This window comes from Manduca sexta, chromosome 21 (assembly GCF_014839805.1).
Source record: "Manduca sexta isolate Smith_Timp_Sample1 chromosome 21, JHU_Msex_v1.0, whole genome shotgun sequence".
Classification (NCBI taxonomy): domain Eukaryota; kingdom Metazoa; phylum Arthropoda; class Insecta; order Lepidoptera; family Sphingidae; genus Manduca; species Manduca sexta.
The window spans coordinates 2,523,064-2,550,075 of record NC_051135.1 but is presented as its reverse complement, the minus strand read 5'-3'; the positions used below and the strand labels follow the sequence as shown (position 1 = coordinate 2,550,075).

General features: G+C 31.6%; 1 long non-coding RNA gene across 1 annotated transcript; it reads right to left on the bottom strand.

Moving 5' to 3' along the window:
• Positions 1–2,899: 2,899 nt before the first annotated feature.
• LOC119190002 lies at positions 2,900–25,515 on the bottom strand. Its single transcript, XR_005112712.1, has 3 exons — positions 25,372–25,515; positions 16,165–16,321; positions 2,900–4,876 (listed from the first exon to the last, which is right to left on the bottom strand). It is a non-coding gene; the product is annotated as an uncharacterized LOC119190002 (long non-coding RNA).
• Positions 25,516–27,012: the final 1,497 nt, after the last annotated feature.

Here is a 27,012-nt window from a genome sequence, read left to right as displayed (position 1 = left end):
GCAACACCGTTTATTTGGCTTAAAAACGTACGCTTTATACTTTGTAATGCAACCATATTACTAACTTATTATTGTTTTGATATTTCATTAAAAACAAAACTTTTTAATTTTACCACATTTTGTTCTGTTTCATCGAATTACCAATGCCGATAATTTTAGCGTCAAAACATGCTACAGTATTTTTTATATTCAAATATTCATTCGACGTTTCTCCACATACCTATCTCTACTAACTTATCCATTTATCATAACTAGTGGTCACTAATTGCATAAATTCGACCATCGAATTTAATGTAGGTGTTTGTAATACACACATAAATTATAATTTTCTGCACTTCTCTGTATCAACTTTAATTATGCAAAATTTCACACGCCCCCGTGCGCGCAACGTCTTAAAAATAAATACAACGTTATCTCTTCACGTATTAATATTTAGATAAGGTAAACGTAACGTTTATTTTATTTATACGAGTGTCAAGAATACATTTTGTCCACTGAATTGTTTATACTAGAATGTAACCCACGCTTTCCTTGTGAATGACTGCACACTCGAGGGAGGTCTTTGTGTGATAATGTACGCTTCGTAAAATACCTAGCAGATGCGCTTTCATTTTCGTATACGAGCTTGAAATTTTATTTGAATGGAGCAACATACCAACCTGTCTTACTTAGCTTCAACATAAATAGTGGATGAATTCAATTGACGCCCGATTTTTAGTGTTACAATTGTAGTTAAATGTAACTGTTTTCAATTTAGAAATGTTAGAATACGGTAATAAGGTAAAAAACGAAAGAATTTCCTTAGCTAAAACTGTAGAGGTATTCAACACAAAGATCGTGTTTGCCAAGAATCTGATAGCGAAACCTTTGTTAAATTCAGGCGGGAAGGTAAACAAAATGTATACCTTTAAAACTTTTGTCAGAATGTTTTTCTATTACGAAGTACCTAAGCTTGTACTATATAGGTAATAATACACTGATGTCTTAGAACTGTAGTAAAACTGAATCTATAATTTGTCTTCGAAATATTTAAGTATGCCTATTAGATTATAAACGAGTGGTACTGAGTGTATCTTAAGCATAGTCTTAATTGTTTGCGCCTTAAAATTTTGTAATTATACTTATATAATATAGTATTTAATTTTTTTATATAAAATATCAAACCGCCAAGTTATTCTGCAGTTTTTATTTGCATCCAGTTTATGACTATTGCACCTGTGATCAAAAAAATCTAGCTGAGACATGTGCACTTGCAAATATCAAAACAAACATGTTTTTGCGACGTTGCTCGATGTTTCATACAAAATGTATTCGAGTGTCTCGGGAAATTTGTGTAGCAAGGGGACTAACGCTGTCCCCTTTTTGGGCCGAGTTTGGTATTTCCCTATTCATATTCAGAGGATATTTACTTGAATCGGTATCGGGGAACAGTTTTTTCCCTTATATTCGTTTATTATATTTGGAAAAGAAACCGCGCGTTTCAATTTATTGGTAAATGTTTGCGAGTTGAATAAAGTATTTGAGTCCTGTTAAAAACTTACCTAGTAAATAACTCACTTGGAATAACAAAAAATAATAAATGGATAACTATTGAAGTTACATATCCTACTTAGTAGGAAATCGTTTGTATAATAAGTAGTTGCATCACATACACATTGAGATTGCGGGAACATTAATTCCATAACTTTGTCTTTTTGTTCTGTAGATTTGTACGTTTTATATATTAATGTATATTCAATAATGGGGGTGACGTTTTCATTAATGAAAAAACTCTCTATGGAGATATAAAGAAAAATAATTATGAAAGTAATTAACACTAATAAAACTCACAAGATTTATAACATAATGATAATATATAAATTTCCTATAATTCCTCAAACGACGCAGTAAAATCACTATGTTCACTGAAATTGCGTGAGTCTCAATCATAGCAAACACCATAGAATGCAAAAAAAATCGTACGTCATGTTTTTTTGCTGAAACAATATTTCATCTCGAGCGAACGAGGGCTGAACATGCCATAGCCCGGTTATTTTTGACTTACCCTTCGAGTCGGCTCCATGCATAATTTAGATAGTTCGGTAGCTACTATGTCTTCGTAGCTTCTAGAAATGTTAAATTGTAACTTAAAATTAGACTTGTGGAATCATAATTTACGTTTATTGACATCGAGCTTTATATACCAGATAAAAGTTATCTATCATATAAATTATAACGCCACTAAATACAAAATGAATAATTGAGAAATTTTATTTATTCATAAAACTGGCATTCTTAATTTGTTTACCTTGTTTTCTATAATATGTGTAACTTTAATAAGTAAATTTAAAAATGTCCTTAAATACATTTAAAGTTATTCGTGGAATTCATAATTTACAAACTTATTTTCTGCTCAATATACAAGAACCGCAAGGAATTTTGAGAGAAGCACGGTTCGTCGGATAAATAATGTATGCTTTAGGTAAAGAGAAATACAAAAACAGTAAGTGATACTATTCTTTTCGAGCGATATAACTTTTCGGAGGGACCCTAGACGTTCCCTATTTCATCTATTTACTATGCGCAGGTCGTAGCTACCTGATCAATTCAAGACTAGAGTTTGTTTCTTGAAAAATATATTTATTCATTCGTGAAGCACAAGAGCTTTTAAATAATGAGTGTTTCTTACAAATAAAAGTTATTATCGCATACACGAAATATACTTAAATAGGTAATGTGTTTATGTACATATACAATATAATAAAAGTCACTAAGCACCTGCAATGACATAGGTGTCACTTTCTATATGAGAAGTTACATGCAGCTGCTACATAGATTGTAAATGCCATTATTGATAGCCTGGCGTGTTAACCTTAAAGGAAAATAAGTTATTAGACATTATTTATCTTTATTAACCATTAAATGCTGCCATCACTTACAATAAATTTTATATGTCAATATTACATTATACCTTATTATAAAGAAACATTGAATAACAAAATACGTAGCTATATTAAAATAGTTTCATAAAATTCCAAATTTGTTAACCAATTTAAAATTAATGGATTATAGTATTCTTTAGGACATAATTTTGATAAAAGTTATCCTACAAATTAATTTTAACTTGAGTGAAAATATAAGTGATACAATATATTTAATTCATAATTACTGACATTCTTAATTTGTTTACTTTGTCTATGAATAACTTTGCTTATTGAAAAATTAGTCTTTATTTCCATAAGTATAATACATTATATTATTACCTACAGGTAATGCTTTGTGTAGCAAAGACCCTGCTAGAGAGAGGGGTTAGAGGTCTTTCTAAACTCTCATCATTCTGACCCCGGGGGCGAACTTGCTTGGATAGCCGGTAACTAAAAACTCTGGCTTTATAGCCAAACATTCCGGTCTAAACGATTACCCGGCGTGGTACAAACAAAAGAGGCAAGCGGAATTATTTGCAACATTATCTATGTTTTTAAAAATTATTGGTGCTAAACATAATACTTAATTTCTATTAATATAATTACTCACATGAATGTAGTCGTAAGGTTCATTAAAAAAAAATAATTAACATTCATATAAGTAGGTACAACTAATTAACTTATAAAATAAACTATCATAAATTGTTATAACTAAGTTGTTGTGCAATAAACTAGTGAACGTTTTTATAACATTATATTCATAGCCTTTGTTTTGTACAATTTGTAACAATATATATGTCGGCGTCTTAGTATAAAAGTTTGTTTTCGTACAAATAAATTACTAACAAAAGTAACAAAGTAAAAGAGTCTTTTGAAAAATAAACAAAGGACAGTAGCAATTGTTAAAAAGTCGGCATTTTTTAAAAACACCTTTCGGCTACCTGTGTATTGAGCATTGAGTACATTTTTTATAAAATGGAAAGTGAGACTGCAATGGAATTTTACTTTTTTTATTGAAAGTGAGAGTTAAACCAAGTTATATTGTGTCCTTTATAAAAATATTGGCGTCATTCTTATAATTATTTAAGAACTATTTTTATAGAAAATAATACAATTAATGCTATATTCGACGAAAATTAAAGACAATAATAAACATAAAACTAAGAGGAAAACATAACCGTGCAATACTGGATTTTTAATAACCTTATATTATTGTATTAAAACTTTAAATTTAAAGAATTTTAACCAACTAGGTACTTTAAGTTTTAACGCTATTAAACAATTTATAATTTCTGTAATACTTTCAAGAAAATAATATTTTACGACATATTCACACTACAATTAGTTTTTTTGAAAGACATGTTTCTTTTGTTCATACTATAATTTAATTCATTATATACTGGCATTCGGTAGTACATATAATACTGGCAAAGATGCGGCATTAGGAACATCGTTCTGATAGAAGCGGTTTTTTTTTAATAATCAAAACAAGAAAAAAATATTTAACGATAAAAAAATAAAAAGTTGCTGAAAAATGTAAAACCCGTGCGACTTAACAGTGCACATCGTCGTTTCCTAAAAAAAATAATTTCGTTAATATTTTTTTTTACAAAAGTTTGATGCTTTTTTGCAATTGACCGATAATACGAGCATGTAGCCCGCCTGATGATCACGGATACGACCGATCAAAGAGGGAGTAGGGTCACATAACACATTCTGGCGAAGTATATTCAATATGTACTCGCACACGACGTTTTTAAAACGCAATAACGAAGCTTTCTGAAGTAACTAAAATGATCATATTCAGCTCATTTAAAAAAAGTCGTGTACATAATACTTAGAACTTATTTTATATAACTACATCGTACATGAAATTGAATAAATGAGTACGAACAATTGTGAATATTTCTGGGATTATCCATTGTAAGAGTCGGTCTTTTTGAATGGATTCAATTAATCTCCGAGTAGGTATCCTGAAATAATACAAAATTGCAGGTTAGTAATATATTACATTAGATAGAAGGGATTATAAAGCTTACGTAGTTCTTGATTAGAACCGTCGAAGAGCCATGAGGTTTAAGCAAACTCACGTAATACTTTTTTAATGAATTTTAGTTAAATACTAATAAAAAATATTATTATTGATTTAAAAACTCTTAATTTTTTTATCTGAAATCCATATAATTGCTGTGGCTTATGAAATTATCCCACAGCCTGCCGTTACAACTTGCTGCGGGCGAAGTTGTTTGTACACCACTTCATGTCTGTACTCGGCCACTATAATTACTGACTCCACTCTTTATAATAAAGCCTTCGCGTCTAAACTTGCAGGTGAATGCAAATGCTGGAAACTTATGTCCCGCTATTTAGATAAACACCCCTTTCAGCCGAAATCCCTCGGCAAGGAACAAAACATTAAAACTAATCGCTTCGTTGCTTCATCTGCTTACCTATTTATATTATAAGAAAAAATTAAGCTATCATTTATTTATATTAGTTTTGAAGTTATCGGTAGAAATAGTTTATTTGGCGATTTAATTTATTTGATTGCCGGCTCAACCTTTCGAACAGAAAATAATAGAAACATTTTGTATTTTTTTAAAACCATGCCATTATGTTCTTCACGGCATTATGGCAATAAAGTATATTTTTCACTGGCTTTTTATATTTTTTATACTGCCCACTGCATTCAATCTATGTGTTAATTAACCAAAGCCGCGTCGTGTGTTCTATATTTTATAACGCATCTCGGAATTAATATATTCTGCCTATCTTTTATCAAAATTATGATCATAAGAAATCTTTGGCTTTCATCAGATATGTACATAAAAAACGTTGGTCTATTTCCAACGAAAATATTTGACGATTCCATCGTATACCAATCTTCGATGTGTGAGCTCCGATGACGTAAATATACCTAAATTTTATTTTGGGCGTCTTGCCGTCTGAAGCATTATGTAAATGGATGTTTTAATCTACTAAGACAATCCCGATTCCCTCTTGGACTGTGGATTAATCTGGCACAGGCGATGCAAGTCACGAATATATCCTATATTTGTATGTAGATTGGAAAAACATGGTAAACACATTGTGAGAAACGGGAACCGATAACGATTGGGTCGCCTTATGAAACAAAGAAATTGAATCTATGACTCTTAAGCAAGATGAGTAGTTTGATGAAAAGAAGTGCTTTGCTCATAAACATTCGATCAATCTTTTACTATAGAAAATATTAGTTTCTAACTTACATCGAGTATACGACAGAGACATGGTTGTTAAATGATGTTATTGAACTTTTGAATAAACTAAGATTCCGTAGAGCTACAATAAACACTGATATATAATTTCTAACTATTATAATGAAACAGTTTCTTACAATTTTATTCGATGTGCAAATTTTACGTTTTAAAGTCGAAGAGACAATAAACAAATGCATTTTATATGTTTCCACAAGGGAAGCCGTATCAGATATCGGAAAGATTACGATCCGCATTTCAATGCTATCTTGTTATCAATGGAGGATTTTATAAAGGCATTAAAATAGTTTATAATTATAAAGTTTTTAAATGCTTATTATATTAATTGGAAATGGCTTTGTAATTCACATAGCTTAATATTTACGAAGAGCAAATTACGCGATGTTATGTTTAATTTATACTTATCAAAAAGAACACAAAAATTGGCATAAAAAATCACGGGATACGATTGCGCATTTAAACCAATCAGATCATCCCTCTCCCTTTGTTTCTGTTTATGGAGATAAAACCTCAACAAAAATTTTCAAGATTACGGGATAAAATCTACATGGGGTGTTTATCGAGGGCTTTCCTTAATAAAGTTCAATGATATCAACTTGCGCCAATTTGTATGCAAATGTTACATTTACCCTCTGAAATCATGTTTTGACTTGGAGATAACCAAAGGAAACAAGAATAACAATAATCGTAAGAGTTTTGACCCCTTCTTTCTTTAATTTGCTTTGGAGTATACATATTTTTATCAAATAAATATTTAAGTTTAAAATAATAAAAAACGTATATAGTCCTATAATAGCAGCCTTCACCCTATCTTTAAGTACAAGCTTCTTAAAGTTTATTAAATAAAAGTTGTATAATATCAAATACAAGCAAGCATTGTTAAATATCAGATATAAGTTTATACATTAAAATGCTATGCGTGTAGAGATTGAGTTGCCTAGTATGCTCGAGGCTTTTATTATACAGCTTTACGAATTATAAGAGAAGTGTAGCGAGACAATAGTCTTTATTTACATATTGTCTTACTAGGCGAGTTTTATTAAAGCCTTTCAGAATGCCTTTGACGCTAGCTCTAATTTTCACACGGTGTATAACTAAGGAGTAAGGTGTCTACCCATTTGGGCAATTGTCATTAGAAAAACTATGCAGACGGACGTTTCACTATTTTACGAATAAAATAAAATTTAAACTTTAAATAATTTAAAGTTGCTCGCACACATATAATATGTGATAATAATTCGATTAACATAAAGAACATAACAATAACATTTCTTTTTCGTAAAAATGAACCGTTCACGAAACCTCGGCACACCGGACAAATATAAACCACCATATAAATAATATGAATTAATTTGAAACATAAATAAAATGTTTGCGATTTTTATCCGCCCGTCTGTGCCTTCAAGGGCGGACCTAACGTGAAATTAGAAGGGAAAATAGGACGAGATAATTGCGCTTCCCGTACCCCGCTCATTCCACCGGCGGCCCTCGTTACCGAGTTTAATCTGTTTAAACTTTTATTTACTTTACTTGCGTCAAATTGAAGCGATTAGCAGGCTGGCCTTTTCAGTGGAACGTTTCGTTCCAAATGAAAGCTTCTTATTAAAACGGGAATATTCATGGAATTTTGTTGTAATAGTGTTAATTTATTTCAATACGAATCATTTTAGTTTGTTATTGAAACTACAGAATGCTATTTTATTTTAATTAGGCTACGACCATTTTGTATCTGGAAATATAAAGGAATTTTTAATCCGTATTAGTTATAACTAAATCATTCTAACATCAATTATTACATATCCAATCTACACCTCTTTAAGATAAATTTGACTAAACGGCAATATTGTTTATATATCTAGTAGAATTAGATAACTGGAAATCCCGGTTTGGTCTAAAAACAGCTGTTTTCGATGTACCACCTAATATTGCACACGTTAGAAACTATTTTCTCCTAACCAAGAATTAATTATGAGAAATCGAAAAAGGATATTTAAGTTATTTTTTTTTCCCTGATATACATGTTCTATTGACAATCAACCAGTATGGTGTAGCGTTGGTATTATAATACATTTATTTTGTAACCTTGGTAAAATTGGCATAATTATAGACTTAATAATCAAGTTAATGTCCTCCCTCCTACATATTTCAAAAACGAATTCCATTGGTCATTAAGTATTCAAGTTCATCCTTAATTTCAAATCAATGATTTATTTGATTTTTTAACGTCTAAACAGGAAATCTGGTATATACCTATAACAACGTATAAAGTAGATAAGTTATCTACCTACACGTGAATTTTCGACAAGACAGCTTATCGAGTTTGAATTATCCATCGATCGCTATTTATGTAAATGGCTCGCAACGTAATTTATATTCAAACATCTGCATAAATCTAGACGCGGCGTATATTAACAGTAGACTGTTTTTATTATGAAACTCATTCGATTTCTGTTGATGATCATTCGTCATTGGAAAATGATTAATCGCAGCGTGGGTTCAAAGTGCAATTTACACTGAAGTTTAGTAAAGCTTGGTATAATTTTAATTTGTGGAGGCGCCGTCGGATGTTTCCATGACTTACTTTGCAGGGTCAATGGACTGAGCCTTACACGTGGGTAAACCACCATGAAAGTTAAATTTCCTGTGAAGACTCGCGTAATGTTTTACAATTGGATAATTTTACCTACAGCTTCGTGAATAACGTAGCTTATTACGTTTTTATTTAAATAACATACAAATTATGTCGGCTGTAGTGTAATTTGACGCTTACTAAAAGCCGCCGAAGAGAAAGTTCGTTCCCACAAAAATGTCTGCATCCAATACCGTTCTTTAAAATGCATGCAGATGCAATAGCCGTCAGCCATGTTACCGACCCGGCCCTCGCAGGCATCCCCGATTACCCTATATCTGTCTCTGTTGCACTCGTGGATCCGTGTACATATTATTTCGTATTCACCGGGCCCTAGTACCGAATTAGGACAATACGCATGCGCGGCGTGTCAATGTCAAATCAATCCTTGTAGGCTGATGCAACGGGTCACACAATTCTCTAGAATTGATGTTACAAATGAATTGAACGCGTTAATTAATGTTGGCATTTCGTTTCAGATCGGATCGTGAGCGTATGGCACGAGCGAAAATGAACGTGGTGAGTAATTGTACTAGTTTTCGTTAAACAAGGTCTTTCGCATTTGCCGAAATTAAATTAATATTCACGATGTAGAAGAATGACGAGAGCACGTGGAGTTGCATAAACAAAGAGCCTCAGATGATGACCATGACTTCAATGGACAATACTATCGATCGCATAGCCTCTGTTTACCAAAACATCTTTTATTTGAATGTAGTTGGTTAGTACCAGACGAATTTAATAGGCACCGACAGGTGGATGAGAGGTTAAGGCGTTTCAATTTGAATAAAAGTGGTGGCAAGGGCACGACTGAGCGATAACTTTCGTATCGATCTGTTGCTATGAAATAGTCCGTTTATAGTTGTGTTCCATATTTGAATTTTGATAAATTGTATATACTTTTTAAATAAGTAGAATTGAATAGATAAGTAATGATTAGTCAAATGTTCTTTGGTAAAGTTGGTTACTCTATTGTTGTTAGATAGTCAATAAGTATCATTTTTCAATCATATTAAAGTTTTATAGTTTCCAAACAATTACTTAGTATCAAAAATATTACGTTGTACATTTTAAATAGCCATACTCACACATTTACCCTTTCCTCTTCCTTTTTTTAGTTATTTAAAGAATATTACTAATCCTTACAAAGTAACTTACAACTCAGTGAATATATTTTAAATCTGGACAACGTTGCTATAAGATTTATAGCAATAAATTTTGCTAACAAGAAACATCTGTACCAACAGCTGCTTCTGATCAAAAGCAATCGCCACAATGTAACATTCGTAGTCAAACACGAAGGACACAGCGAGTTAGTTAAATATTTAGTCATAGTACGGGAGCCAATGGGCATATTTTTACGAGTGCCGCGATCGGCTCATTACTATCTTATTACGTACGGTGCTGCCCCGGCCACGAGCCGCAACACATCCAATTTCCCAGCTTCCCATTTATTGATATTGACTCTGCGAGGACGCCTAGTGAAAGCTCCGGGACTAGGAAGTTTTATAACTAGATGTGACTTCCAAGGTATTGAGGTTGGTCATTACTCATTACACATTATATTTAAAACTTTTTATGAAGTGGTAAATGATAAAAATAGAAATTAATTAATTGTGACTCTATAATTTGAAGATTTCGAAATGCGGTTTTATTAAATTTAATATTTTTTTCTGGTTTATTACAATCTCAAATTTACATACATATAAGAATCATAAAAATAAATCGTGTTTATATTTTGCATTCAATGCCCTAGCCACATGTTTTACGTAAACAAACCACGGAATAAAAAGCCCTAATAAAACTTAAAAAGTCTGTAAATAAAGGCAGGTTAATGAGCCTAGTAATGTAGGTGGGTGGATACTTAGCGTGGTTCAATTAAACCAAGCTCTTTCCTGATGTAAGTACTTACTGCCCACATAATGTAGCGCCTTACGTCGAATGACCTTGACCCTGAGGCCACGCTGCGCCATAAAACTGAGCACTACGTGTTCGAACAATGGTAGCTAAGCAAATGTAGGTAAACAGGCGACTGGCATGTTTGTTGCGATTGTTGGATTATAATTTTGCAACTAATCGCCGCGAATGCTTGCGCGTTTATCGAATTTTTTTAAACATCTTTGCAAACTTTACTTAGGTATATCTATGATTTGGACTTAAATCATGTCAATAAGTCACATAATTAAAAAATGATAAATAAAATGTGAACGAAATAAAAAAATATACAACATTCCATAATAAAGAGGTACAAGTATACTCGAGCATTATTTACCATTGGTATGTCTAGTAATTTATAGATTTTAATTGCTACTGTTTATATTATATTGACTTAAAGATAGATATATATGGAATAGAAATTGGCGCTTCTTATTTACGGAGACGGGCGTTGATATCTCCGACACAGTGACTTAACTAATGCAGATGTTATCGAACATTATATTTTATAAAAACTGTAGTTCTAAATAAAGATTTACTATTATCTTTCTTTGGTTTGAGAGATATCTTTTTTAACATTTTTATTACATCATTATCATCATTAGCTACATAAAGTCCACTGCTGAACATAGGTGTCTCCCAAAGACTTCCAGACGAACTCATCGAAAACCGCCTGCATCCAACGTGTTTATAACATTTTTATATATGTGTCAAAAATATCAAAGCATATAAAATTATTTTTAAAAGTTAACTACCCTCCGATGCTCAAAACTCAAGGCACGGGTGTTTATGGTTTCAAAGTATGGAATCGTCTCCAATCAATTATTATTATAATTTACACTTTTTCTTATTAACTACCCCGGTGCCACTTTCAGGCATTTATTTTACATCCACGACGCTCATATTCGGCGGTATCACTTATTATCATCAAACCTAACGCCGGATAAGCTTCAACCGATACGTGACTCGCGAAAAATAGACATTCTAGCCCCCTCGAACTTTGTATTCGAACAGCACGGGAAAGAGCGACATAAAACAGATATAACTGTAGGTATGCTGTAGGTGAACAAATGGGTAGTGTCATAGCGAATAGGTATATTGCTAGGTACAGTTTTGAGCTCTGTTCTGGTAAACTTAGATATGAAATTTATAAAGCATTATATATATAAAGCGAATAATTTAGTGCAATAGTATCTAGTAACAATTTTGTGCTATGTGTTTTGGTAAATTTTAAAATTTATATAAATAGAAAAAAAGGTAAAGTTTGTGTGTAAAGAACAGTCTATAAAATTATACATCCGATTCTAAAAAAATATTTTACTAATTGGAAGCTATGTTACGTTTGAGTGTTGTTATCTCTGGAACGGACTATAATACAGGCGGAGAGGAGAGCAAAAGTTAGTAAAATAAAAATATACAGGTGCACTTCTTCATAAGTTGATTATCTTCGATGAATCTGAATTCCGTTGTAATTTGTATTAAAATGATAGGAATGTCTTTGCTAAGCCTCCTTATTTTCTTTTATAATTAACATAAATATTTTTATGTGATTATTCAAAATATGCAATGCTTGAAAAAGTACTTGGTCGGCAAACATACATAAATAATGCACGTTTAAAACACGTGTGTGCAAGGCATTCTTAAGAATTCCGCATATAATGTTGATATTCTCTGTTCATGGTATAAGTTATAGTATTTTATGTTTGTAATAATGACAGTTGGAGCGACATAGTCGCGAAATAACGACCAAGCTCCTTAAATAAAGATTTAAAAAAAAAAAATAATGACAGTCCGTGTTGAAACCTTCGGTTGTGTTAAATTTCTATATAATAATCATGTACCTATATCTTTAGCGGAAAATAAAATGTATTGTTAATAGATCGGTTTAACCTACCAGTGGCGAAGGGTTCATATTACTCAATTCCTACCGGATGCTCTTTATATAGAATTTATGTAGAATCTAATTTACCCATTTAGCATCGGAATGTTTGCCGGCAAACTTGACAGTTACATGACATTACGCGTGTCACGGGAAAATAACCTTATTATGTGGTATATAATAAGGTTATATTCCCGTGACACACGTAATGTCATGTAGCTGTCATGTTTGCCGGCAAACATTCCGCTGGTAAATGGGTTGATATAAGAACGATTTGCAGACTGCATTTATGCATATTAGTATATATTGTGGACCAGATTCCCTTTCGGGAAATTTCATATTTCGCCACTGTAACCTATAAGTTTTTATATACTTCGACCCCATTCTCCTACATCTTAAAGAACATTTAGAAATACTCACTACAAACACAAAAAGCGTGAGCAGTCACATCAAAACAACCTACTTACTAATATTAACGTAGTTTCGTCGCAATGTTCTGTATAAATTTGTAGGAATAAATGTGTACAAATAAGCAAGATCGCTGTCACTACGTTGTTAATATCCACTTCTCATGCGAAGCTGCCGATAATAGAACGAATTCCATGATATTTCGTGATAAATAAAGTTTTAATGTATGTTTACGTCTAAAGGAATAATGATTTCCGTAACACCGGAGCGTGGTAACTTTTGGAAAAGTTACATAATTTTTGGAAATTGATGTTGCATTTGCCGAGTTTAGATGCGTGTTTTGTATTTAAATACTATAGAACATAATATAATATAAACGAGTAAGTATAGAGTTACTATATATAGTTATTAAAACATTCTAGTTTTTATGCGTGTATATTTATAATTTGCTATAGTTTTGATTGTTATCTGTTTTGCGTCTTAATTTAATTAAATAAATAAATAAGTTGTAGAGGTTATTGGAAAATGTTGATATTTTAAGTTAAAGAACATAGCTTCATTGTTACCAAGTGAAGGAGATTGTTCGAAGGTCCACGCTTCGTCGGGGCGAAGTCTTTATCGATTTCAAGAAATGTCGAGTTACAAGTAACTATATTGTCCAAGTTTGTTCCAAGTCCGCTTATTTGGGTTAAGTAGTGAGTCTTATAAAGTTTTGAGATAAATTTCATTATACATTGGCTTACCTAGGATTTTCCTAAAATGGAATTTTGGTCACAATAGCTTATTACGTCAGAAAGTATTTTATATATGTATACTAATATATAAAGCTGAAGAGTTTGTTTATTTGTTTAAACGCGCTGATCTCGGAACTACTAAACTGATTTTGATTATATCACTAATAGGAAGCTACATTACTCCTGAGTGCTATGGGCTGTTTTTTTATCTCGAGAAATATTTATCCCCCAAAAACTTTTTCACTCGAACGGAACAGCAGGCAAACTTTTAGTTCTTTAATATAAGAGTAAATGCTATGTAGTTAACCCTTTATTAATATTACTATGCCTTCGCTTTATATTGAGACAACTTTTTGTACTAATAATGGAAAATATAACGTGATAATGTTGCACTATTATAAATTTCCTTACATATTATATAACAAAGTCATCTGCCGTTTAAACGCATCAAACTACAAAACGGAATTGATGAAATTTGGTATGGAGATAAGACACTGTGAAGAACATAAGCATATAGTGGGACTTATATCTCGGAAAAACTATATTCTGCGGGCGGATTCGCGAGCAATTGTAAATATTTATTTATTTATTTATTTACATGCTTCCTTAGCCACAAAAAAAAAGGAAAAATAAATAAATATCCAAAGCTAGTTCTTAAGGCTTAATCAAATATATGGATCGCTCTCTCAAACTAAAGCAAAATCTTGTATCTTGAGTGACAGATACAGGTAACTTTGGACCGATTTCACAAAAAGTGCATCTATTAAAGTAACTAATAATATTATTATATTGTAATTGAAGTGTTATTTTTATTGTGATTGTTGACGGAGAAGAGTTCCCCCTTGGCATTATCTGAATACGTCTCTGTTCTTAATACATTATCCAAGGTAGATAGAAACTTATGTACGCGATATGATTATTGTTAGGATAGGTAAAGTTTAAGAAAATTCTTACTACGCAAATATATTAGTTGATCAAACTTATTATGTTTTAAGATAAAGAAACAATTGTCATTTAATTTTATATAGTTTGACGTCATTAACTTTATTTTTATGTACCTAAGTAGTTATTTTGTAAGTTTATTCTTGTAAATTCTATAGCATATAATATTATACTTTAGTTGTTCGACTAGTAAAATAACATTAAAATTTTTACTAATTATCAACATTAAGGAATCTAATTAAAACAATGTAGTAACACCGTTATTATAAAAATCCCAAACGTTCCTTTGATATGTAATAAATTAATTAAGCAAATGCAGTTACTTAGTACACGGTTCAAAAATGCCGCACAAATTGTGTAATTAAGATAAAAACAAGTTCATTAACAAAATTAGAACAAGGCCCGGCTTTGACAATCGATAGCGGCTTTTGTTTTGAATTCAATGCTATAGAACGGCTAATGTTTTCCAAAGAGGGAGCACCGAACAAATTGCAGAGGTAAACGGTTATTAAATCTTATTCGGGAGAAATAAGCTTTCGCGATTGCAGATAAGTGAGGCGATCAATGTAATAGCCGTCAATCGGTCCAAAGAATCGCAGGCTTCGCTTTGCACAAACCACGATTGACATGAAATGAACATACATGATTTTTCTTCCAAAAGTGGTTTGTTATGGTTGGGAAAAAACTAATAAGCCATATTAGCATCTCGGTATGTGTTGCAGTAAAAATAAATATGTTATAAAATGTAAATCTCCTAAAATACTCTCTCACATGAAAATTATGGAAATTTATAAAATTCTTGAAATTGCGCGCGGTAGGATTTCATCCGTTCCCTTGAAGAGTCAAAATATGATGATTTTAATTATCATGCAACTGAGTACCGATTGGCGAGATGTCTACCTGGAAATATGGGTGTAATCAGATATTTTCAAAACGTATAAAAATACGATATTTGGTCTCAAAAGATGACTGCACACTTGTATTTGCATATTTAATTATGTAAACCCAGTGCGGGTTCCGTTTTGAATTGGAATCTGTCTGTCAAAGCGGAATAAACGAAGCCAATCAGAGATAAATAACCAGCGGTCCGCGGCCCGTTTCATTTGCATGTCAATGACGCTCAGGGGCGGCGGGACGGCGCGAGGAGAGGCGGAGAGCGGAGTACGCAGGTACAACGGAACTGATCACGTGACAATTGTTACGCCTCAGCACGTATAGTGAGCGTTGAATAGTAATAATGGCTCTTTAGAAGCGATACTTGTCTAGAAATCTTTCATATATTTCCCTAATAACATCATTTGTAACGATGCCCGAAACATCTATTCGTTCTTAATAAGATAGATAAACCTTCTTACAAATAACATAAGTAGTAAAATGCGACAGATGAAATCTAGACAGAATTACTATTGCAAAAGTTTTGGGTGACGAAGTAATATATTTTCTTGAAGCAAAGATAAACTACGAAATTGTATTTTACCTAAGCAATATATTTTTCTAAGCCTGTCTCTGCAAGTTAAACAAACTTGCTCTGTAATATTCGGTCTGGGAGGTTCACGACCGCTTAGGTGCACTTGAGCGAAGGACTCGCTGAAACCAAATGTTCTGCACCGCTGCTGTTGAAGGAGATCTCTTATCTGAAAACAAAATTTAAAAAGATTATTCTTTATTTTTAAATAAAATTGGGTAAAATATTTAAGAAAGCTATATCCTCGCATAATATATTAAAAATAAGCTCAGGAAATCTCTAGTAAAATATTCGCAGCCCATAGAGCTAGGCTTTGCAAATTATTTTCATGAGCACAACAAAAATATTTATGATAATTTAAGTCTGCTGTCCTTTGTTAGCTTTTTTATTTACGTCTATATATTTATAATATGGACGAGTACTTGTCTAATATCAAGATATTGCATACGTTTGGGCACAAGAATTTACGTAAAGTACACATAGTCCCGAAACTATCTTGTTTACGAAAGAGCGAAGGGACGCAAAATGTATTGAATATGTTTCGAAAGAGAGAATAATAAATTTCGGGACACTTTGCATTCGCTTTCGAGTAAGCATTGAATACTTATTCAGTAATTCAATGAAGTAGGCATTCCTCTTCTAGAAAATACATAATATTATGTACTATGTTTTTTTAAAACTATATGTCTTTTCCTTAATTTTTTATAGTACAAAAATATTTAATTTATACTTGGATAAAAATAACTTAACTTCCTCCTTATAAGTTTTATAGATCAATGGATTTTACATTAAAAATGAGAATCCAGCTCGGTATTAAAATGAGAAAAAGTTTATATTGCCAAAAACAATATACGTAATGTGATTCATATTTTGGCAGTAGCAGTTCCGTTCTATGATCATGGCTTCCACTATAATCTCCTGTACTCCCCCAAAGGCCGTTAGAAATAAAACAAAATTTTGTTCAGCAAATTGATCGAATTTACCAATAATATTAACAAGCTCGAGCATATCATGTTTTATTATTCATGTTACCCAAAATTCTGGTTTATTTGAAACTGATCTCTGCAGTTCAAAGCTGATTTATGCCCTAATAAGTTAATTGGGTAGACATTAACAAGCTAATTTAATAAAAATAAGACCAATAAAGAAATATCTGATCGAGCAAATGGTATTTGCCCTCTGTATAAAATAACAGCTATTGGCTGACGACCGAATATGCTAGACCGTGGAATTGAAGATACACGCCTTATTATTTTTTTATTTATTTGTCCTAACAAGCTGCCAATTTATAGGTATTCTTTTTTACAAATATAGAAAAATATCGCGATATTCGCCATCTGTATTGGAAAATAATAAAGTTTTTGTTGATTTTATCAGCTGTCATTTTTAATTTTACAATTCTAAGTAATGACCAATTAAGTACTTTAAATATATTATTTTGTTCTCGAGGTATCTATGAGCAGCTGTGAATTTTAACAAAAGTCACGAGGCTATTTAAAAGACATATTAGAAATATTATTTACTCTTTTAAAATTAAATTAGCTATTGGAATTCTCGCTATATTCAAATATAGACACAGATACGTATATTAATATTATGTAGGTACATACATTTAATACAGCAAACATGTTAATATTCCTTATAAATAAAATCCCCTATACACATACATTATTGTGGTTAGACAGCATGAAGAGATTATTAGGTTCCCAAATTTCATCAGGGGCGGGTTCGGCGATTATAATTAACGGGAGCGTTCCGCCGTTGGTCCGATCATCTGATCCGTGACTTGCCTTGAGATAACGTTTCCTCATTCATCCACATCCCATTGCTTATTTCTGTCTATCCGTATTATAGGAAAATATATATATTTTTGTATTCGTCATGTCGCACGCATTGAGATGTAAAATGAATTATGTAAATATACTTTCTAACATGCTATATATTAGACATAAGTATCTATATTTAAATGTTGCTATCTAAAAATAATGACGTAATTTTGCCTTGAAATTGAAAATAGAATTTTAGTTGACAGATATATCCAATTAGTAAGTGCAACAGAAGTAAAAAGAAAGAGAAAGAGATAGAAGGGGAATGTCTATAACGGCCCATGTCCAGGAGATAAATAATGGCAATCTATTGGATCAAAACAATGTGCAAGACATAAAACGTGGGGTCACTTTAAGTAATACGCTGGGAAAATCCGGGAAAATGTTACAGAGACATATTTACTCCATATTAAATCAAAATGTAAATGACCAAAAAAATCGTGTACGCCATCATCCAATTTGTTTTAATGATAGAAACAAACCAACTGAATTACAATGGGCGGTCTGAGGGCGTATTGCGTATGATATCATATCTATATATGCTTCGCTGCGTCACTCAAGCCTTCATTTCACGGTATCAGAGAAGGTTATATATTTTAAATAGTATGTAACGTGTTATAGATTATGTAGGTAAGTGAATAGAATTTTTAATATGCCAATGTCAAATATATCACTACCGTATAGAAACGGATTAATATATCTGGCCTAGAGGCCATGGTGATTCAGATTTTAATATCAAACATTGTATAATAACTAATACCGATTACTAGTTATGCGTATAATTCATTCTAGCTTTTAAGAATCGAACATATCTACTAATATGTCCGTACGGTGTGGAGTCAAATACAATATACCTAAAATCTTACAAGAAATAATTCTAAAAAAAATAAAAAAAAAAAATCTTAGCTTAATTTTTCTGATTTTATATGTTTCCCTCCTAACAATTCACTCAAGAAGATGAGCGTTGTTGCTAAACAAATGCCAGTTTGGTAAAAACGCATGTAGGTCCATAGAGAGTGACTAGACTATATTTAAGAGCTACATTTCACATAACATTTATCGAAGCCATATAATATTATACTACAAAAGCCGTCCACATCTAATATACGCAAATGACAAGCCGACCCGATCCAATATGATGTTAAACATTTGCATTTCTGAGACCGCACCGAATATTCTTTATAAGATTGGACAAAAACAAAACCTTTGTTTGTACTCGCGTCCCTGATTATATTTGAACAAAATATACGTTGTGTCATGTACACAGCGTAATAAGTCTCTCGGGTCGACAAATGGTACCGGAGAACCATCGACTCTAAGATATTCCTTTATACGTGATCCAGCCGGGATATGTATGGAATGAAATGGACAAGGGAAAATCTCTTGAGCTGTATTAAGGTGTAAAGGTATCGATTCCGAAATGGCATAGTTATTTTCTCGTATTGCGCGTTGGGGACTTACATTGCATGCGACGCAGAAATTGAAAGTCAATGGTCGGATGGTGGCATAAAAAGGGAATGTTCTCGGAATGAAATAAGTCTAGAGCTTACTGTAGAAAGGTTTGTATATTTTATATTTCATAATATAGTTATTTTGAGCCGAGAAAATATTAATAATACTTTTAAATACATCCAACGTAAAATGTAAGGTTAAAATTAAATTGCTACCGAGAACGACTGATGAAATTGCGTTTTTGAGCGCTTATCGTTGCCAAGTTATCCGTTACGAATGAGCGCCTCGAGAAAATTTCCTTCCTTAATGACATTTAATATTAAATTATTGGAAGAGGTGAACATTCCGCGAACAAATCTGATTCGTAATTTAAAAACAAATGACACTTAAAAGAATTTATTTAATCCAAGTTCTTCCAAAAACTGATGCTGGAGGCACTGTTTTGCAAAGAAATTTGTGTTGAAATGTGTCCGTGGATCGTTGTTTACCAAAAACCAGCCTTGTTTTTTGACTGTGAAAGTTGATTATCTTACATATTTATTTAAACACGCATCCGGGTCCATGGCATACAATTTGATACTCTTTTCCTGGAGGATAGAGTCCAATGTTCTCCGTTCAAGTTTGTTTTGTAAAGCGAGTTGAAGCGCACCGCCCGCCGGGATGGGACCGTCGAATATTGCGACCCTTATTTATGTCCACTTGAAGTTTGCCGTAACAACAGCAAAGTCGACCTACACTGTTTTTTCCAAAACATGCACCGCTGACTGCCATTAAGTCCTAGAGACTTAATGATAGTCTACTTAAATTGGATTAACCTAGAACACTTCTCTTTAATTACGTATTCATTACGAACTTGACTGAGTACTTTGAGTAACAAGGTTCTTTGATATCGGCATACAAAAATTATGTTTGTTTCGTATAAAGGTACATAATTGGCTTAAAGTAATAAAAAAATAATGAGTGTTTTCATAAGAGGTATATACGGTTAATTGTGTCTATATTAAAAAAAAATGTGATTACATAAATTAAATTTAACCAAAAAAAAATATAATTTGCAAAAATCTTTAGAAGGAATCCTATAAAATGAAAGGGAAGAAAATTTATCCGAATATAACCTTAAGGGGAATAAGTTTGCCGTTCATACATTTCACATGATTGCCTTGTCGAATATTTTTTTTAGAACACGTGTAGTCTGAAACGTGTTGAAGTCGAGGTTTAATTATGTTGTTTTTATGACGACTACAAAAATCTAAACTATGAAGTAAATAACTTATTTATTTTATACCTAAAATAATTAATTAAATTATAAAATAGATGAAAATTATAATGACAGTATTATTCACATTTTAACATGAACAATGCTGTCATTATATTGGATTTTTAATTTAAACTTGCTTCAACTTGAGCTGAAACTTTAAAACTTTAAGACTCCAGTTGACTAACTTCTGAAACTTCTGATTTGATCATCTTCCTCATCTTTTGAAGTGATGTAGAAACATGCATTTACAAAAGTTGATTTAGATGTGGCATTTTGTATTTCTTAAAAAATGTGATATAGGTATTGATGTAGAAAGAAATGTATTGTCCTATAACAAGCATATTGAAGCAAGTTGTAATAAATTATATTGACTTTTATTATTAAGATTATAGGTAAATTAAGTAAATATTTCGTGTGAAGAAGAAAATAATGATCAAAGCCTAGTATTTTTTCTATATCTCAAATAGGATATACAAAAATTAAATAAGTAATTTTTTTTTATGCCCTTTGCATAAAAAAGAGGTAATATTACGATAAATTCAAAAATAAATAAATAGATTCAAAATAGTAAGAGCGTTTATTGATTAATACAGACAGGTTGAGTTTCATTCCAAATACTCATATCTAAAGAAATTAATTAACGTATGTGCCAACAACATATTGGCCTAAAAATATTAAATTTTATTGAAATATAAAAATGACTTAATTTTTATTTGGCTCATCCTACAAACAAACTTCCTTGTTATAAAACAAAGTATCTTAACCGAGTTGAGATTAAACATATCTACGTAATGCGAGTACGCATGGTGGGGTGACAGAGGTCTCATTCCGTGGCCTTTGTTCGCACTTTAATAAACTTGACGAATTTTGAAATTTATTGCATGCGAGCGAGTTAATGATGCCCGCGAAGAGGGTTCTGTAAAGGGGTTGCAATGCCGATAAAAACTACGCTTAGTGGGTTTAAACATACATAACAAGTTATTTACTTACATACTTTGAGGAATTTTCGGTGAAGCTAAAGGTAGTTTTTTAGTATGAAAATGTTTAACGAAATTCAGTACTTATTGACGTGCACTAAAATTTTGCAACTTCTAATCTGCTTGTACACCATAAATATGAAGCTCAAATAAGGCAAATGCATAATATTCGTAAGTGACGTAAATGCGGTGCGCATCGTCGTGCCGAATAAATAATAGTGAAGGGAACATTGTTCGGTAAGTGCATTCGGTCGTCCGATCGCCGGCACTAGATAAATGCCGAAGATAATGTCTACACTACTAAGGAGTTAAGGGTAGTTGCTTACATGTTTACATTTCGGATAAATACAAAGTCGAGTTTATTGAACTGTGAACACAAAACAATGTAAATATAAAAACAAGTTTTAATGTAAACAATGTAAATATTATAACAAGTATACGTAAGTATAAAAACAAGTTTTTACAGAAGTCTTTATTCCGATTTGTATCTTACTAGCAATATAATTTAGATACATATTATACTAATAATTTACTCTGTAAATATATTTCTAATGGAGTTAAGATATTTAAATAAGTTTTTATCGAACGAAATATCTTCGCTCACACCTACATGAATTTAGTTACGTGTAAGTAATACTTTAATTTGAAATTCGTGTAATTTATTCTTCAAATTACTGACAATAGGTTAAATATGTAGTAATAAAAATATATATTTGTATCGAACTTTTCGGCAATCTTCGTAAATGTGGTCTCAGCCTTATCGGAGTAAGATAATAAATTCTTAGCTTTTAACAGGTAGCCGCTGCTTAAGATACTATGCGGTATTACACTGGAGTACGAATGCTGTTATGCTAAAATACTCATATCTCCGAACAGAGAGTCTACCTAATTGTGAATAAATTAAGAAAGCATTTAAGATCGATAATACATTATGTATATCTGAAGTTTCTTAAAGGTTTAAAGCGTCATAAATGTTCTACAAGCAATTTTTAGAGCATGTACATCGGTTTAAAAAGTAGCAATTATTTATTACTTTCGTAATGCTGAGGGCCCGTTGCACAAATTTTGAGTAAATTATACTCGTCGCATAATTATATTAGCTGACCAAATACAAAAGCCACACTATAATACTTCGAAATAGATGGTAATAAAATTAGTACTACGGAAATTGGCTGTTTAATATGAAAACTGTCAAATAAAATTTACTTGAAGCTTGTGAAACTTAAAACCTTAGTAATTAAATTCCATTGAATTTTCTAACGATATAGATACTCATAAAACTATTCATAATAATCAACTTAATTTATAAAATCATCTGTCATGGAACGAAATTATTATTGGAGAAATGTAGGCACACTAATTTCAACAATGCTTACACTTTTGTGACTAAGCGTAATAATATATTGAATATGATGTAGTCTTTAATTTTAAAACAATGATATTTTTTAAATTATTGTTGATTGCCTATGATGATATTGTAATTTTTATCGATATAAATTACTTAAACAGGCTAAAGGTATATTTTCTCATTATACAATTTAATAAGTAGGTATAACCAACTTTAAAATTTTATTAGTTTATATATTTTTAGCAGTACAATAAAAATAAAAAGCTATTTAAAATTTGCTCATAAATGTTAACAGTATTTCATTATTTTCCTAGCAAGAGTTGAATGTTTAATACAAGTCTTGGTTCTGTAGAGAGTATATGTTTCTAGTAGTTAACGTTCTCCAAGTGGACTCTGTGAAATGTACTTCTTTAATTACATACTTTGGGTACAATAAAGTTGAATGATATCATTCATTTTAATTTGACATTATTTTATTCAAAACTATTTTAAAGATAAGGGACTCTACATTGTCTCGCATATGCCATGTTTATAGTGAGACATTATTTTCGCAACAACTATTCAAACTATCTCGTTGATACACTGTATTTTTGTTATAATAATTTATTATGTTTACGCGTATATAAGATATTGAAATAAAAATATTTTGCCGGATTTTATCGTGGTTTCTGTGTTTTTGTTATAGCCGTGTAAACGTTAATCGACGGCAAAATGTATTGAAAAATCATCTATCAGCTTAAAACAGTGTACGTGGGGTTTTAAAAGAGACATCGCGCGGCTTTGATTCCCCCACCACAAACACGAGATTCGCAAATATTTCGAGTTCGGGTATTGATTGATAAGTTTAGAAAAGCCACAGACTTATATACTCATGTAAGGAAGCCAGATTTATTTGTTATATAAACTTAAAGATAAACAAGGAAATCTCATTACGCAAAAATACTATTTAAGCACACACACCATAACATATCCCCCTAAGATATACACGTAATGTTGTGCAAGATTCCTTCATTAGGCGCTCCGCTTGCGGCTAAGCAATTAACGTCGGTCTATTAAGCAATTACGGTGCAGAGACAGTTATACAATCCCTTTAGGAACGTACGTGGGAATTGATTTCTATTTAAGGAATGGAAAAAATGTGAGATTTAAGTGTAAGATTTCTTTTAACATAGCTAAAATGTTTGTGTAAAAGGTTTTGTGCAGAAGAGGCTAGGTCAATAATTTATATACTAAATGAGCACATCTGTTGTTGTGTTTTGTATCTTTTTAATTTAGTAATTTTTATTATAAAAATAACATGATTACGTTGTAAATGTTGTTAAAGCGCTAATTTATGGATGGAACGGAACTACCATCATTTTATGTAGCTACATAATTGATTTAATTTTGAGAATAAAAAACTCTATTATCAATGAAGTAATTGATAAAAAGTTTATGAATGGAATCGTTGTTTATGCATAGTTAAGTGAATAGCTAATGTAATTATTCATGTTGTCATGAGGAAACGATCAATGAAAGATAAACAATATAATTAAGAATAAGAAAACTGTAAACTATTTTAATATATTTTTATAAATCTATAATTCTAAGCATACCCATTAAACCTATATTTCATTTCACTATTTTTATATCGAATGTTAATGTTCAAAATCAAACACACATTATATATTACCTATTTTAAAATTTAAATTTATTAAATCATCAAATATATAATTTTATTAATTATGCCTGACCATGACCCAAGAATTCAGTGCACTCTCGTAAAAATGATTAATCGTTACAATTTCCTCTATCTTCCGTTGAACCTAAAAAGGAAAGTAATGCGGGCAAAAGAAAAATGAAGGCCTTTCATTCTTCCACTATGTACCTAATGTTAATTCTACTTAATTTAGCCGCTTGTTTAGCGGCAACGAATATTTGAGTCTAGTAATTTTGGTTACATAATTTTGTTCGGTTTGTTTTACTCGGAATTATGATAAGAATTTTAGCCTGAGTGAAAGGAAAATTTACACTTTTAATTTGAGCTACATTTTTCTTTAGAAGTATAAAAAGACTAGAACATTAATGTAAGTATAAAATAGGTAGGTATGACGTACTAAAATAAGCACTAATTAATTAAGAGAGTACATAGATCTACCGTAACCGTAATAGCATGCATCTTTATAAGTACTAGTAACTAGGATAAAATTACTAGATGTATTAACATGCATCTTAGAATATCGTCCGATCAAAGTTCATTCTTATCTCTATAGCTTTTAGGACTCGATTACACAATACCACTGTCTTATAAATAAAGCAGTAACTATAAATTTTAATTGTATTACAACATTTTAACAAATAGTATTGAATTATACTGACCTCCATCTTTCTTCAGTTCTTAAACTTTTACTTAACATTAAAAATAGTTGTTCAAATTACGTGACATTTCAAATTGCTGTTTTAAATCTAGAAACTAGCGTCACGTCCGCACAATTCAATATCACAACGTATTCATATTTATATGGGGTACGCGGTGGCAAAAAAATGGGGAAAGTTTGGTCCCATTGTGCCACCCTCATATAAAAACTGGGCCAATAGGGGGCCGTTTATCTAGTACAATGGATTTTTTCTCACCAATCGATATGATTTCACAAGATGGCCGCTGTGTATCATTTTTTGTTTTGAACTTAGAACGTGACGTCATGCGGGCGTGTGAGCGGTTGAAACCGGTCTCAGATGGTATGTTATCTGGGTTCTGTAGTCAAGTGTTCTTGGGATTGGGAACAGAAATTCCCAAAATGTAGTTTCGTTTCTACACTGCAACTTGGACTTAATAACTTTATACTGTTATGGTGGAGTTAATTAAACTTAAAATTTTAGTTCAATTCATATAAAATATAATTATAACTTTCGAAATAAAAATTAAAATATTATTTGTATTTGTGAAATTGATATTTGATTAATTACACAATAATTTGTTAGCAAAGTCAACTTGCTCGTTATAATATCTAAATTCCAGTTTATACTATAATTATCACTATCAAAAATTAAACATTCAAAAATTTTGATACCAAATTCTTTGAGCATTATTTTAGTAAAGAAAATTAGAGCTAAAATTTTATCACAACCGAAAGTTCTCCAAGAACGCGAAGTAATTACACTTCTACAAAGACATCTAGATTTCTATTATAATAAGCTGTATTACAATAGTCTAGAGTTCATGAAGTGCAGAACTTTCCATTGGTTATAAGGACGTCGACTCTATGTGTGTCATTTATTGTACTATTAAGAGTTTTTGGCAACTTTTTAGATTAATATTGTGACAATAGTTCTAGTTACGTAAAATAGTTTAACATTAATAACTTGATGACCAAATGTTGAATAAAAAGAAATAAACTTAATAACCAAACTTCGTTAAATAATAAAGAGTAATTGGATGCTGTTCGAATATTAAATGAAATCTATTTAGCATCGGTAAAAAGCTCTCACAATGTATAGTTACACTATAAAACTAATATACTGTTAAAATGAATAAAGGAACATTAAAAAATATCTTTGTTGCTCAATAACAATCGATTATATAATATTCGACTACAAACTGTTTCCAATATTCATTGCTTGTAGTGTCTTTATTATAGAAACATATCCAATCTTCTCAAAGATAATTAATGTCTCCGGTTATTGCTTCAAAACGGCTCTTGAAATGAAAACAATCTACAAGCGAAGTTCTCTTTGGTTATCTAAAGAGAGTATGCTAGCGCCATCTGTCCTCGCTGTGGAAACACAAAACTTCTCTGTATATAAAAGTTTCAACGTGTGCATTCGTGTTCCGTTACGCAACGTAAAATATACACTAACGTAATCCAGTGTCTTTACGAGGGGCGCGTTTGCATGTGTGCGTTGTCTGTGTACGCGGCTTCTATGTGTGCCGTGTCTGTACAGTGAATGACAGTATCCGCACAGTGGTAGTGTGCGTCTGTGAAGTCGGGAGTTGATCTCACACTAATGGAAACTTTTTCT